Source organism: Pipistrellus kuhlii, unplaced genomic scaffold (assembly GCF_014108245.1).
Source record: "Pipistrellus kuhlii isolate mPipKuh1 unplaced genomic scaffold, mPipKuh1.p scaffold_m20_p_2, whole genome shotgun sequence".
NCBI lineage: Eukaryota > Metazoa > Chordata > Mammalia > Chiroptera > Vespertilionidae > Pipistrellus > Pipistrellus kuhlii.
The window spans coordinates 26,957,183-26,973,534 of record NW_023425515.1 but is presented as its reverse complement, the minus strand read 5'-3'; the positions used below and the strand labels follow the sequence as shown (position 1 = coordinate 26,973,534).

Sequence of the window (16,352 nt, the reverse complement as noted above, 5' to 3'; positions counted from 1 at the left end):
TGTAGAAAGTCATCAGGATAATAAGATTTCTAATCATAGAGAATGTCAAGTATATACATGTATGTATGTCAAGTATATACATGTATGTATGTACTTATATAGTAATTTTGAGATCTGGTTTTTAAAACCAGAATCATATTTCAACCTATATTTACTGGATGTAGTACCCTTTGGTGTTCACTCCAAGGAAAAATTTTCTCTTGCAAGAAACCATTATTTCTTAAAATGTCAACCCTCCACAGTGAGACAGAATGTAGTGTATCCAAGATGTTCATTTGACGTTGATCCTGCCTGACACAAGAAAGAAATGTGTCTCAGCAAATGCTTTTAAATACTTTCAATGATGATAATGAGGTTGGAAGATTGTATTATTGCATTTTGGGAAATTGGATTGAACTTGTGAATTAAAGTGAACTAAAGAATTAAGCTCTGATTTAGGCAGAAAATTACTTCTAATTTGCTATCAGGATGGAGGAGCAACTCTGTAGCATGCTGTTGGTTTCATGGTGCCATTTCTTAGAACGATTCCATTTTATTGTGCTTTCCACCTATAGAGTACACATTTGTAGGATGATCCCCAAATCCAAGGGGTAGACTGTACACTCTTGCAAGAGAAGATGACAAAGAAGTTTAATTTGGGGTGAGAAGGTTTAGAAAACCCAGAATTATCCCTAATATCTTGTACTGAAACAAATGGCAAGATGTCTCAGATCTTTTTAGTGAAGAAAGGTTTTTACCAATCATATTGTTAACATTATTATTCTAATGGGTGCCATTCTCTTAGTGGTTGATACAAAACTTGGGCACCTCTCAAGCTGAGACTGCCAAGAATGGTTATGGTGAACCCATTGGACATTGCGACAGGAGACTTGGTCTCCTTCTCTAACCCTAGGTATTGTTTTGTGGCATCACAGCTTTTCTGTGCATTGGTCAAGTGAGAATGTAGTTAGAAATAACTCCCTACCCAGTTAAGGATTCAGTTCTTAGACAACCCAGATGATAGTAGGTGGCACTCGCTCATGAACAGAGAGACACTTGGGTTTCCTGAGCCACTAATCCAGTTCTGCTGTTACCTTGAGTTCTAAGGGATTAAAACTTAATAAAGTAGCAGAATTTGAACTTGTGTGTGAACCTAAAGAAAAATAACTTTTAAGAAGTGATTGTTTACATTATTGGTTATATTTAACTTTTATGGACTAGGTATATTTCTAAAATATTGCTGGCATAAATAGCAATTGTATAGTCTTAGGAAGAGATTCCTATACAAAAATAGCTCTATGATAAATATTTCCTTTATATTAGGTGTTAAATCTTTGATTTTAATTTTTTTGTAATTTTGCTTGTGGTGTCCCTGGATTTCACATATTAAGGTATAATTTTACAAACAATTATATGGACACAGTCTTTATTTTATAGAAAGATTCATTATAAGCTATTCTCAGAGGGTAATAATTTAACTTAATTTACAACTAGTTTTTAAGAAACAAAAAGTGTATGTAGATATTAAAAGAGTATTTCCTGAGGTAAGTCTGTATGTAAGCCACATACACCAGGATGTGGAAATATAAGTATTTTATGTAAAGGTCATTTAGTAATGATTAGCTTTTCAAAGTAGCTTCTCCTCTTACTTTCAAATCTACCTTGTTCTATCCGTTTGTGGAAGACTAGATTTGTTTATCTTTAGCATTTTGGCTCCAGGTGGTCAAGTGGCAACTCAGTGTCTTTTTATTTTATTTTATTTTTTACTTTATTTATAGGATAGAATACACAATTATAAACAATAGTGATTCTTCTTCCTCAGGAGTTTTTATGAGGAAACCATCATCTTGGGCTTATGGCTCCCTTTAAGAAACCTGCCAATGAAAGGATACCTATCTATTTGTTCAATATTTTGACTGTTTATTGGGATACTACCTATTGGGAACTAATGAAATCCCAACATATTTTTGTTAAAACAGTAATTATTTTGATAATTTGAAATAATGATTAAGTGTTTGTTATTAAAACACCATTGAATCATAGCTACAGATTTTAAAAATGAATGTTATCTATCCCATATCTTAATTTGCCCTTTAGTCCTGGGTGTCAGTATGAATTAGGAAGTTGATATATCTCAGTATAGCTCATGTTTCTCTTGAAATTTCTTTAAGGTTCTAAAGGATGAAGTAAAGAGGCCATCTTGGTGGTTATTGTGTTTGTGAGAGAGAGCACTGTGTGTGTATGTGTGTATGTGTGTATGTGTGTGCGCATGTGTGTGTTTTCAAAGGATTACAAAGGTCCTCTTAGATCACCTAGTCCAATCATTACAATGTCAGCTGTCTATTCAACCCATCCTTGATCACCTCCCGTCATGTGGAGCTCACTATCTCACAGTTGGTCCATTTTCCTGTAACTCTTTTTGAATGTTCATTATCATATTGGATTAAGATTTTGGCTTCCAAAAATTTTTACCATACCCTCAAAACTATTAAAAAAAAAAAATTAAGTCCTCTTCCACAAGAACAGACTCCCTCGGGTATTTGAAGACTTCTCCCTACTTCCTCCAAACACATACTTGTGTCTCTTTGCTTCCCAGACAATGTAACCTCAATTGCCTAATTAATTCTTCATATGCCACAGACCTGATGCCCTTTGTTATCTTGGCTTCTGTCCTGAAACTATTCTAATATATTAGTAAAAATAATGCTTTATACTTTTACATAGTTTCCTACTTCATAAAACATTTCATATGTATTATTTGACTTTTTATTTAATTCCTATAATAATTTGAAGAGAACCTTGTTCTCCCCTTAGAGTCTTTATAGTTACAGTTCCCTCTGCCTAGAACACTTTCCCCCGACCCTCTTAGGTCTGGGTACTTCTCAGCTTGAAAAGTTACGTCCTCAATGAAACCACTTTTTATCCTTATATCTAATACAGCCAACCACCCCCTTTGCCTCTCTCCCTTACAGACTTTATCACATCAACCTGTCTTATTGCCACTCTCTGAAATTACCTTACTTCTTTGTTTATGTATATACATATATAAATAATTTCAATACATAAATAAAATAAAAATAAGGATAGGGACCTATACTGTCTAGCCATCACTGTATCCACAGTCTGGAATATAATAGATATTAACCATTATAGGTCCCAGAATTGATCTTTATTTTCCTTAATAATTATTTTGATAATTTTTTTCAGTATTTTCCATAAAATATCAGTCTGCTTATTTCAGAAAATGCATATTTGCACAAAAGTAATCAACAAAATGCTCTACTTGTTTTCTTATAGTTGGAGGTGGATTTTGAGTTTATATTAAATGGATTGTCAAATAATCTGTATAATCAAGATCCATGCTGGAAGTTTACAAAATGAGGCAAATCCATTTTCTGGGATTCAGTTTCCTGGCAGAGATTCTCAAATTTGAGTGTATAAAATGAATATTTGGGAACTTATTTAAAATGTGGATTTCCAGGCCCAACCTCTGAAATTTTGATTCAGTAGATCTGGGATACGGTCCAGGAATCTGCACATTAATTAAATATTGTATGGGGAGAGAATCCAAGATGGCTGAACAGGTAAAGACCTAGCTGCAGCCGCACACAACAATTTCAATAAAATACAACTAAAATATAAAATGGACATTACCCAGAACTACAGGAAAGTCGACTGACTGGAAATTCTACAACGAGAAGCAAGGAGAAAACCAGAAGGAAGTGCAGAGGAGCTGTAAAAGCCTAAGGTATGGAGACACGCCTCGGGCACCAAGAGAACGGAGCCGGAGAGAAGGGGTGGCTGATTGCCTGGCTGGCATTCCCTAGCAGGAAGGAGATAAAAGCTCTGACTGTGCTGGGCCCCAGTTCCGACTACTCTGAACCCCAGTTCTAGGCCAGACCCTGGGGACCCAGGCTCATCCATAGGGAGCTGGGCTGTAAGGCGGAACCCCGGGGGAGCGGCGAAAGGAGGTCCCGGAGGCGCGCACATTGCTTGCAGAGAAGGGATGGTTGGCTGTGCCGCGGGATTGCCCTGGCGGGAAGGAGACAAAAGCTCTGGACTGCTCTGAATGCCACCTCCAACTCCACTTCCAACTGAACTGAACCCCAGTTCTGGGCTCATATGGGGAGAGACTAAACTGTTTGGTAGCAGGCGAAAATCAAGGGCACCTTTCTCTCAGAGGTGCTTGCAGTGAGTACTGAAGGACCCTGAGACTCACGAGGGGCATAGGGTGGGGCTAATAGAAGCCAAGGCTGTAGGCTCCACCCTGAAACTCCACCCCATCAGGGAAGCTGCGAAAATGTGACTACGAAATAGATCACAAACAAAAGAAATTGAGGACAAAAAACAACTGGATATAGAGTTCAAATCTACGCTTATAAGGTTTTTCAAGAATTTCCTAGAAAAGGTCGATAAGACTTATGAGGATATGAAAACGGATCAACTAGAATTAATAAGGAATCAACAAGAAATGTTAAGGGATCAACAAGAAATGAAGAATACATTGTCTGAAATAAAAAATATATAGAGTCCTAAAAACAGAATGGAAGATCACAAGAATCAAGTCAAAGATTTAGAGCATAAAGAGCCAGAAGACACTCCTTCGCAAAAGCAAGAAGACAAGAGAATCCAGAAATTGAAGATAATGTAAGAAACCTCTGGGACAACTTCAAGGGAACCAACATCAGAATGATGAGAAGATGAGAGAGAGCAAGATATCAAAAACATACTGAAAGAAATAGTGACAGAAAACTTCCCCCACCTGGTGAAAGAATTAGACTTACAAGTCCAGGAAGCGCACAGAACTCCAAGCAAAAGGAACCCAAAGAGGACCACACCAAGACAAATCATAATTAAAATTCCAAGAGCAAAAGACAAAGAGAGAATATTAAAAGCAGCAAGAGCAAAGCAGGTAGTTACCTATAAAGGAGCAACTATACGATTGTCAGCTGATTTCTCAACTGAAACCATGCAGGCCAGACGGGAATGGCAAGAAATATTGAAGGTGATGAATAGTAAGAACCTACAGCCAAATATAATCTACCCAGCAAAGCTATCACTCAGAATCGAAGGCCAGATAAAGAGCTTCACTAATTAAAAAAAAAAAAAGCTAAAGGAGTTAATCACCACCAAACCAGAATTATATGAATTACTGAAGGGGGTTCTTTTGGAAGAGAAAGTAAATAAAGATAAAAATTATGAACAACAAATATGTAACTATCAACAAGTGAATCTAAAAACCTAGAAAATTTTTAAAAAAATCTGATGAACAATATTAACTGTTGAATATAATAGAATCAGAGGTATGGAAGGGGAGTGAACTGATGATTCTTGGGGAAAAGGTGAGAGGGGGATGTGGGAAGAGACTGAACATAAACTGTGCACCTATGGATGAGGACAATGGGGGGTGGGGAAAGGGCAGAGGGTGGGATGGGAACCTGGTGGAGGAGAGCAATGGGGGGGGGGAGGGACATTTGTAATAATATGAACAATAAAATTTTATTTTAAAAAAATAAAAAAATATATTGTATGGGTTCATTCTGATGTTCAAGACCCAGGGACCACAACTCCAGAAACTTTGTAAAAATGATTGTAGATTATCCCATTGTAGGGCTGATTGAATGAATGCTCATTTTAATGTGTTTTGTAATCATTTACTTTAGGATATCCATGCTGATTCCAACTGGCCTAAGCTGAGAAAAGTATAAAAGCATAAAGTCTTAACCTGAGATGTGATGTCCACCAGTTCTGACGTACTCATTCAGAGATTTGACTTTTCATGGTTTTATATGTCGTGCTGTGATTACAGTTTAAGGCTGTTCCTGAAAAATTGAACTCAAAATCTGAGAATTGATATGGTCAAAGCTGACCTGGTATGCAGAGAAGAATCTGAAACTGCTGTATTAGATTTTCTCAAATCTGAATATTGTGATCTCTTAGTTAACTTTCTGTTAATGTAGGACAAAGCTTTTTAATTGTAAGCTTATTAATAGTCCTGAAATGGAGGCGATTCTATGATATACTTGGAATGCAATGTAGCTTTTCAGAGTCTGTTCTAATGAATCATGAATTATACCATTCACTTATTTGTTAAGGAATGAATATGGGAGAATGTTGTGTTTCTTAGATAATAGTGGCATTTGTTTTTTTAATCAAAGTTTTCCAATATAGAGAATTCAGTATTTCACATTTGTTTAGAGCCAATGAAAAAGACTCTATGCTTTGTGTGGGAATAATGCAGAGCCAATTGAAGTGGTTCCTACTCTACAGAAGTGTGCAGTCAGATTATCTAATTAGTACTCTGTGTGCCTACTGTGTGCTAAATGTTTCCATATGTATTGTCTTAGTTATTCCTTGAGATTTTTTTAGGGGAGGAAATGAAAGGATTCATAAAACCATATTATTATTGCAAGGCAGAATTTCTCAACCTTAGCACACTTGACATTTGTGTCAGACAGCTCTTTGTGGTGGGGGCTGTCCTATGCATTGTAGAATGTTTATCAGCATCCCTGGCCTCTACCTATGAGATGCCAGTTAACACCTCAAAGTCCAGACATTGCCAAATGGCTTCTGTGGGGCAAAATTGCCCCCAGTTGAGAACTGTTTCTCTAAGGATAAGACAAACTAGCAAAACTCTTAAAATTAATGTGCAAACAGAGGAGGTGGGAGTGTAGAATATGGAGCAATTCATATTGCCCAGACAGAGTGGGGACCTGAATGGATTGTAGGAGGGGGATTTGGAAGAAGCTTCGAGGCCTTGGCATTTGTACATCTTGGATTGTAATTGAGCATTTGCATAAGCGGAGAGGAGTGTAATAAAAAGGAGTTTGGAGCAGGGCTGAGCTGGATTGCCCATCTGGTTCTGCTTCATTCTAGTTGTGTGAAGAGAGCCAATTTACTCTGAGTTTGGACCTTTTTCTGTTAGTAAGAGTACAGTGGAGGGTTATGAAAACTGAAGTGTAATGTATGTGGAAACTCTCAGCCAGTGCCTGGCTCACAGTAGGCACTCAGTCACCCTTTCTCCTTCCTAACACATGTGCCAGTGGGAACCTGGTTTGCCAGTTCTTTCCAGGGTCTTGTTTTTGTAGAAAATTATAGGATCTGAAAGAAGCATTCAGAGAAGATGAAGTCAGAACACACTTACCTTTGTGCTTCACCTTTCACCTTTGCGTTCTTGGTGTCCTTTATATCTAATTTGGCCGGAGACCATGCCACCTCATGCTACGATCTTTTGGGCGTCATGAATGCGGTGGTTGACATGTGAGCCCCAGGAGAACACCTTCATGAGCTTTGTGCCATGTGCCATATGGAGGGGCCACTTTCTCTGCTTGGTGGTGAGACCTCCAGAGTTGCTACCAACACTTGCCCCAGGGAACTGTGTATGACTTCTTGCTGCTACTGGTGGTTCTCAGCCCTCTAGGTATAGAAGTCATGTGGATAGCTTTGAAAAGCTGCACCCATCTGCACATTCTATAGAACTTTGGTTCTAGTTGGTCTGGTGGAAGGCTGGTAAACTTGATTCCAGAACTTCCCAGGTGCTTCAAATGTATAGCCAGACTTGAGAGGGCTCAGGTATTGCCTCTCAAGTTGTGTAATAGCTCTTTTGGTATCTTTGCTTTCAGGGAGCAATTTCTACCCCTCTTCTCTCTGTCCTGGGGCTTTGTTTACCTCATCTACTCATTTATTTATATTATAATTAGCATCTATTATTGGCTTGGCACTTTCATTTGAAGTGTTTAGATTGCTTCCGTTCAAAATACTTTCATTCCATTTCTAGCCAGTGAATTGCCAAGTAACGTGACGCACAACAGCCCGGTGACTGGAGTTTTTAGCTCTCATAACACCCTTAACGACCTGGTGATTATAAGCCAGTCTCAAGTAATTGAACAATCGGTAGCTACTGTGAGATTGCCATTATGTGGGGGCTATTTGTAACCTGTAGAATGAAATCTGTGAAGATTATAGGCGCAGACTTCAGAGCTATCCACAGTTTTAACTGTTTTTTTAATAGGGAAGAGTTAAGATTCTTTAAAATGCATAATCCATGAAACAGGGCCCTGAGAAATTTCTTATCTCTGTGGCTTAACCTTTATGAAATCCGCTGGATGTCTTGCATGTGCCAAAATAAATATCTGCTGTTTGGCAAGAAAATGCATACTCCACCAAGTAGGAGCCTTGCTTGGTGGTGAAGGTCCAGAAGTATCGCCAGGGCCTCGAAATAGGGCTGAGTACAACCCCTTCTGCAGAGTGTGTGTCCTCCCTCTTGCTTACTTTCCAAGGCACTGCATACCAGTAGAACTTCTGTGTCCAATTTGTTCCCATCTACAGCAAAGGAAGGAAAGGACAGCAGCGGGCTCACTGAGAACTCTTAATACATACAAAATAGCTGTCATCATACTAATGATAATAACAACAGTATCATCTTTGTAGACTGCAGGAAAGGGTTATGAACTACATTATGTGAGGAACCCAGTCTCTTTAAGGGGGTAGGAGCTCTATTTTAGAAAACATGCCCGTGGTTTTATCATATAGCCTGTTGGGATGGACGGACCTCGGCGGGCCACTAGCATGTTCTAGGTCAGTGGTTGGCAAACCCATTAGTCAACAGAGCCAAATAGCAACAGTACAACAATTGAAATTTCTCTTGAGAACCAAATTTTTTAAATGTAAACTTCTTCCAGTGCCACTTCTTCAAAATAGATTTGCCCAGGCCGTGGTATTTTGTGGAAGAGCCACCCTCAAGGGGCCAAAGAGCTGCATGTGGCTCGCAATTAGAGGCTTGCCGACCACTGTTCTAGGTGATACTTTTCTCTAAAGTATTTATTGAGAAGTTCAGTTTTGATCTGTGCATCCAATTCAGGAGACAGTGTGAGGCTCATGGCAGACTGTACTAGAAATCTTACTGCTTTTTAGTCCTTGTGAGCTTGCGCTCTCTCTCTCTCTCTCTCTCTTTCTCTCTCATTGTGGGGAAATTACATTCCATAAAATACTGTTCAGAGGCATTAAGTGCATTCACCTTGTTGTGCAGCCATCACCATAGTCCACCTCCAGAATATATTCATTTTCCCAATCTGAAACTCTGTAGCCATTAAACAATAACTCCTCATTCCTTCCTCCCCCTCCTCCCACGAGTTCCTGGTCTTGCTTTAAAAAAAAAAAAAAAAAAAAAAAAAAAAATTCCCAGCAAGCTTAATTGTGGAGGTTATGGTTTTCTGGATCATCTCTTGCAACATTGGCTCCCAGCAAGTCTGGAATGGTCCTACCCATTTGTCTGTTGGTCATGGGCTGGCATTCTTCGGCATGACTCACCACAGCCCAATTCATCCTCCAGGTGACTGACCGCCAGCACCTGCCTGGCTGCATCCTGTTCTAAGAAGCTGGAAGTAGCTGAAGCTCTTCATTTTCCTGCCCATTTCATACCTAAATAAAATTCTTCTCCGGTAGAGGTAGAGTCAACAAAAAATGTACAAGCATTTTTTATGAGTTCTAAAAGTGTTGTTAGTGGATTCTTCATTCAAATGTTTTGGACTGTGGGTATTTTTATTACAATTTTATAAAATGAGGTTCTCCTTTGCCTTTAAATGTTAACTATTTTCTTTTGTAGCAGGAATTGTTTTTCCCATAGGAAGTGCCAATATTCCCTACAATAGCAGAATGTTCTTAGATGAAGAATAGTTGGGGTCTCCCTCATGCAGCTATCCTACTCCCCTGACACTCCCCTGCCAGCATAGATTCCCAGGATATCTCCAGTCCCCAGGTCCTCATGAGGAGACCTCTGCCCCCAACCCCACCCCCCATTTCCCATCTCGCTTTTGTCATCCTGCTGCCTTGGCTTCAGTGGCACCACATTGCTCAGCATTCATGCACACAGCACACAGTTCTGGTTTATTCATGGTGCCCACTCCAGACCCTTAGCACTGGGCTCAGCAGCAGCCCCTCCTCCTGCCCTAGGGCATGTGCTGACCTCTTCTTGTTGCACTGGCCTCACTGGGTTGTAATGTTCGTTGGGCTGTTTCCACTCTAAACTCTGTGCTCCTTGCAGCCCAGGACACGCATTACCTTGTATCTCACCAAGGCAATACAGACTAAATGGTTAAAAATCAACTTAAAATAATAATAAAAGAGTACACCGCTCCTTTGTTTTGCTGAGTTTGGAATACTCTTAATGGAATATATGTAACTTTTTGCTTAGTCTTAACTGTGTAAGCACATTAATCAAGGAGACTGTACTAAATGTAATATTTAATAAGCAACAGCAGCTAAATACCGACAATTTAAATAAAAGCCTAACATCCAACATAGCAAAAAATAGGATAAAGAAGAGTGTTTTCCCTTCTTTCTAAAACTGATTTCATGGACATAGTTCTATACCTGTCCCTGTAGCTAAACACCCTGTAGCTCATTTGAATGTATAGAGACCCAGCTCACACTTTTAGGAACAGATGGGGGCTTTTTTTGGTTTCTCTGCTTCCATGTCTGCAGGACTGTGTAGTTAAACATTGGCATTGGTGATTATAACAATTTTCATAAAACCCTCATATTCACTATGTTATTTGACCTTCACAAGAACACCAGAATTAGAAGATGTATGATTATCTCTGTTTTAATGGTGAAGAACTTGCCCCGGCTGGCATTGTTCCGTGGTTAGAGCATCAGCCTGCTCACTGGAGTGTCTTGGGTTTGAATCCTGGTCAAGGGCACCTTATCTAGATTGCAGGTTCGATCCCTGACCTGGGTGCAGGTCTGGGTGCAGGCAGGAGGCAACCAATCAATGTGCTAGAAATCAATGGAAAAAAATAATCTCACTTCTTGGGTGAGGATATAAATACATACATACATACATACATACATAAATAAGAGGAACTTGAGGTCTCAGAGTTTATAAATGACTTTCCAAGGTCACCAAGTAGGTGACAGAGCTTGACTTGGTGGTCAAGCAGCCTAAGTTCTTTTAGTTCCACTCAGAAGTTTCCCAGGAGGAAATCCTATTATGTGGAGGTGCTGTATTTTTTACACAACAAACAAAATTGCTATTTTCCCAGAAAGATAAGGGAATTCATTTTCAGCTATAAAAAGGATCTGGCATGCCTTGGGCTAGTTACATTTCACAATATGAAATGCTGCTCTGCTGGTCAGTTAGGGAGCTGGTTGCATCTTATGATTTGCTTTTGATGGGAGAGAGGAGGGAGCAGCATATCTCTAGACAGCTTCAAAAATCAGCTCTTCTAGTGGGGCGCACGGTCTCCCCTCCCCCAAAGACCCCACACTCAGAAGGGAGCTTGATAGATGTTAGTGGACTTGAATGGATTTATTTTCTCAGCTGCAGTGTGTACTTTTATGAGCAAATGGATGAATCTTACTGCTCTGGAGACCATGCAAATATTTGCCGGGTGCTTAAGATGTACTTTATTCTGAGCAGAGGGAAGGCCAGTTACTTGTGACCTGGTGTGGCATTGTGGCAAATTGCTTACTCTTTGCTCTTACATTCTTCCCTCTAAAGGGGGCTAGGTTTGTATGTTTGGGGAGGAGGGCAGGGAGGGACAGTGAAACATGAGGATGAAAGAGAAGAATTTCTGGATAATGAAGTTGAGAATGACCTGACTATAATATCATAACATAAACTATTTCCTGGGTAATTTATGCAAGTTGGAAAACCTGTGTAAAGACTCTCCATTTCTGTTTCAATGAAGGGCCACACCATTCACTTTTTTTTCTATAGATTTTAGATATCTAGCACTCATAACCTAAGGACATGCTAATACCTATAAAGCAGTGATTTTCAACCTGTGTACCAAAAGAACTTTTAAAATATACAATACTTAACTATTGAGGGGCACTGACCTATTTTCCCTTAGATTGGCAAGTAGAAAAATGATAACAGCCAACCTAACAAAAGCCATCAGTGTGAGTGAATCAATATTATACCTATATTTTTTTTTTTAGCTTAGCAAAAAATATATTTTCGGTGTGCCGCAGAATTTTAGTAATTAGCTTATGTTTGCCTTGAGATGACAAAGGCTGAACATCGCTGCTGTGAAGGCTATTATGAGCTGCCTCACTGACATGTTTTACCTGCATTTATCTCGGTCTCTCTTTGTATGTGTCAGAGCAGTGAAAACACAGGACGTTGTGTCCCTTTGTTTGGACGGAGGCAGAGTGGACTGTATATTCTTTTAAATGGAATTTCAAATTAAATAGATTCTGATTTCTCAGCTAACCCTTCCTGAGATTTCAGCAGAAGAGGAATGTTCTACTACCTACATGTTTAGTACATTGTGTTCTGTGGTTTTGTACCTACTTGTGCACTTTGAGAGATACTTCAGAACTTTGAAAATCTTTCGTTCCCTGAACAAACCTATCACCGAAGCTAATCACCAAAACCTCCCTCCTCCCCAGATGAGTAGCCCCCTCTGTGGGTGCTTGAAGAAAGAGGTGCCTGGCACCCACCCCTCCAGTAATCCCGGCTTTCACGGTCTGCAGCAGGAGGGGGAGATGGGGTGGCATGCAGGGATCATTAATGAGGAACTACGCTGCTCTCTTTCTTGGCCCTCCAGCTTATCTGTTGCTCAGGACAAGACTTGCTTGAACAAGACTGATGCCTACAGTTTATCATCTGAGTAAATATGTTATACATTTAGGTGTGGCCAAACAAGCACACCTTATGCTGATAGTGGATGTGGGAAAATACAGAATAGAAGAAGGAAAAAAAAAGCCTGCCAACAAAAACCCAAGCAACCTCCAAAACAAAAAGCTCTTTATTTGAATATTGTTGTTCCGATGAACAACCTAAGAGATTCATGAATACCTGGTTTGGTTGATGAGTGACACCTGGTTGATGTGTCCTCTGAAATTTGGCCTAACTCCTATGCATCCTGATGTCTGTTCTCATTTACATTCATATATTTGAGAATTCCTAAAAGTCAGAGAGGTACCCATAGGGTTTCCCATCACAGCCCCCTCACCACTTACTAGCACATCACCCCCAGCATTCTGTTGCCTGCCTTATCAGTGCTGGGAGGATTCCTTATCCCTCCACACAGCAGTTCCCGTGGAGCACTTTGGTTTTCCCAAGTCTGTGGATATTAGGTTTCAATTCTAATGGTGGGATCTGGAGATTGGTTGGGATTATGATACATGTTTGTTGACTGAGCACATGAACATCCAGAGGGTTCCATGTCTTACTCAGGATCCTGCTTCTCTGGAGGGTGTGACACATAGAACTCCCAGGCCTTTAGTGTTGGGCCCACAAAGCTCTGCTCAGAGCTTTCAGGTGTCCAGGTTCCTGGTGAAAGCTGAGAGGCTTTCTTTCCAGATTGCCTCAACAAACCCAGCTCAGGGAGCTGAAGCGGCCCAGATGCTGTGAGTTTGTGGGTGTGTGATGTCAACTGAATTCTCTGTGGCTCTCATCTAATTTCCAACTAAATATAAAGGGGGAAAAAATCCTGTTTTCACAGTCAGTGATTTGGGTTAGAGAAGAAGTGATTAAGTACCTAATGCTGAATATGAGTTTTTTGTTTGTTTGTTTTGTTTGTTTGTTTGTTTTTAAAGAGGATGGATCTGAGGGTATCCATATTCACATAGCATTGGTGCTGAGTTCTATGCTTTATTGGAATTAGATTCCTCTCTAAAAAGAGGGAGTGGTTGAGGATAATTCTTGTCTGGGTGATGCATTGTCATCCTACTATAGAAATGTGGTCTGCAAATCTGTTCATGTTACAATAATGGCACTGTATGCTAACATACACTTTTTTGAGGATGGAGGATTATTTACAAGAAAATTCTTCATAATAAAAGTATTGAAAAATAACAACTATCAGCTTTGCTCAAATGAAGGACTGGGCATCCCAATGAAATGCCCGAAGACTGACTTAGAGGCAAAATGTGGCCCATGTGGTCTTGCGCCATGGAGGTCACTTGAAAAAGAATGTTACTATCTTTCTGGACTTGAACCTTAGACTCTGGGTAGTTTGTTAAAGAGCAATATTTCTATATTGTCTGCCCTGGGGCCTCTCTTGTGGCCATGAGTTTCATAGATCTACTGTGTGCTTTGAGTGACTGTTCTTGACTTTTCTTGTGGTTTATGTGTCTCCTTAAAGCTCAAGGACAGACCTTGTCCTGATAGCAATAGAAGAAGTGCTGGCATGTAAACATAAATGTATAGGGTATACATCTAGTAGTTATGCCAATTACACATAAGGATGTTCCCCACAATGTCATGAAGTAGTTACTTACCACTTATTATCCCTGCTCTACAGATGAAGAGTCTGAACATTAGAAAATAAGACTTGCCCTAGGTCACCCTGACAGTAAGCAGTGCAACCTGAAGTTGAACCCACCTACAACCATTTGACACTAAAGACTTAAATAGATATAATTCATTGGAAGAATGAAAACATGGTGAGGCTGACTGCTCAAATCAAATGTTCTATTTTAAAATTTCTAGATTACCTCAGAACTACCTTCTCTAGTTCTCAGGATCTCTTTTAAAGTGGTATTAGCAGGCTATTTTGTCTTCAGCAGTGTTTACATGCTTTGGCTCTCCTCTCTGGCCATTTAAAAAAGGAAAAGAGTAATCCTGCTGCTCACAAGTGACCTAGAAATTCTGCCAATACAGTGTGTTGAAATAAATGTTCATTAAAATTTCCCATAAGTGACTTAAAGGTGGAAACCCAGCCAAAATATGTTGCTCTTCTAGAAAGTTCTTTGGCTTGGGTCAGTCAAGTAACTTTGATACAACGTCTCCATTTCTGAGTGCATTAAAACCATATTAATTTTCAGAGGAAACCTGGGGTGAACTTTACCTTTGAAAGTGTGTTAGAAGAAAGAATTTATCAAGTGCTGTAAGAGTATAAATAGAGGTTTAAGAAGTTTGTGGAAAAACTTCTGTCCTTAATTACCATATTTTTCGGACCATAAGACGCTCCAGACCATAAGACGCACCAGTTTTTAGAGAAGGGAAATGAAGAAAAAAAGATTCTGAAACAAATAGTGTCCTAAAATATTTTATGTGCATTAAAACCCAACATCACAGTCATAAACACATGTAATCAACCCTGTAAAGTAAACAGCAGCATTTAGAACCATTTTAGAGCCGGGCAAGCACACAGAGACCACACAGAGCCAGGCAAGTAAAAAAACTTTTTTTTTAAAGTATATGTGTAGGCTATATTTGGACCATAAGACGCAGGGACTTTTCCCCCCACTTCTGGGGGAAAAAAAGTGCGTCTTATGGTCCGAAAAATATGGTAAGTACCCTCAGGTTTCTTAAAATGACTGTATATTTACTCCCGTTGATATGTTAATCAAAAGGTAATCTTCAATATTAATTCTTTCCTCCAAAGAGTTTGAACTGCATGTACTTGGTTTATTAAACTATACAGTAAAATAGTTCTTTATTTACATAGTGGTACCAATTCTTTTATCCAAAGCAGTGTGAGTTAGAGAAGCTTACTGAGTGAATATTAAACACATTTATGTCAAGGATATACAATTTTGGAGAATTTGAAATAATTAGTTACTTGTTCTTTGGATAAACAGACACGGAAGAACACATGGCTAAGTGACAGAGGGATGCTTTTAACTTCATGTTTGAAATAACATTAAGTGAAATAGCCTTGCAGAGTCCAAAGGCTTAACAAGTAAGTTAGATATTTCTAAGGTCGGACTAGAGTTTTAAATGCTACAGTAGGACAATGGTCAATTTTATAGATCAGTCTGGATTTGAACTCAGATGAACCTTTCAAAAAATTCGAACACCCAGATTTAAAAAATATTTGTCTGTTAGCTAGACCCTTGATGTTCCAGGTGCAGTCTGCTGCCCAGTAGCATGGTCTTCACCACCTGGGAGGCTGATAGAAATGCAGAATTTCGGGCCCTCCCGGACCTACTGAATCAGAATCTGCTTTTTAACAAGATTTCCCATGTGAATTATATATACCCTTGAATTTGGGAAGCATGAAATTAAGGCATCTCATTGGCAAAAAAAAAAAAAAAAAAAAAAAAGCCATTCCTAGATGAAGAGGAGGCATACATTCCTATTTAGGATGGGCTGGGCGCCTGAATGGGCTAATTAATCTCTGTATTGAACTGTACCTCTGGGATGTGGGAGGGTGAAAGCCAGACCTTGATGCCCAGTGCTGGTTGACTTCATACTCCACAGAGATAAACCACACGGTTGGATAAGGGAAAAGGGGAAGTCAGATCTTTGCCCTGGCAGTAGCCAGGAAAGTACAAACAGATTGGACACATTTGACTGCTATTCTGTACAGGAAATTTTCCTCTGAACTTTTATAAATTTAGTGATAATCCTAAAGCTTTGTCCTTTAAGATATTGTAGAACCTTCTGTTATATTTTATATTAAAATGAAGAAAAG

General features: G+C 39.4%; 1 protein-coding gene and 1 long non-coding RNA gene across 11 annotated transcripts in view; both read left to right on the top strand.

Annotated features, from left to right (window-relative positions):
• TNIK (TRAF2 and NCK interacting kinase) overlaps positions 1-16,352 on the top strand; it is a 340,325-nt gene that overhangs the window by 80,838 nt on the left and 243,135 nt on the right. The window lies entirely within an intron of this gene.
• On the top strand, positions 7,163-9,126 carry LOC123652603. The gene is made up of 2 exons (XR_006742040.1): positions 7,163-8,556; positions 8,778-9,126. It is a non-coding gene; the product is annotated as an uncharacterized LOC123652603 (long non-coding RNA).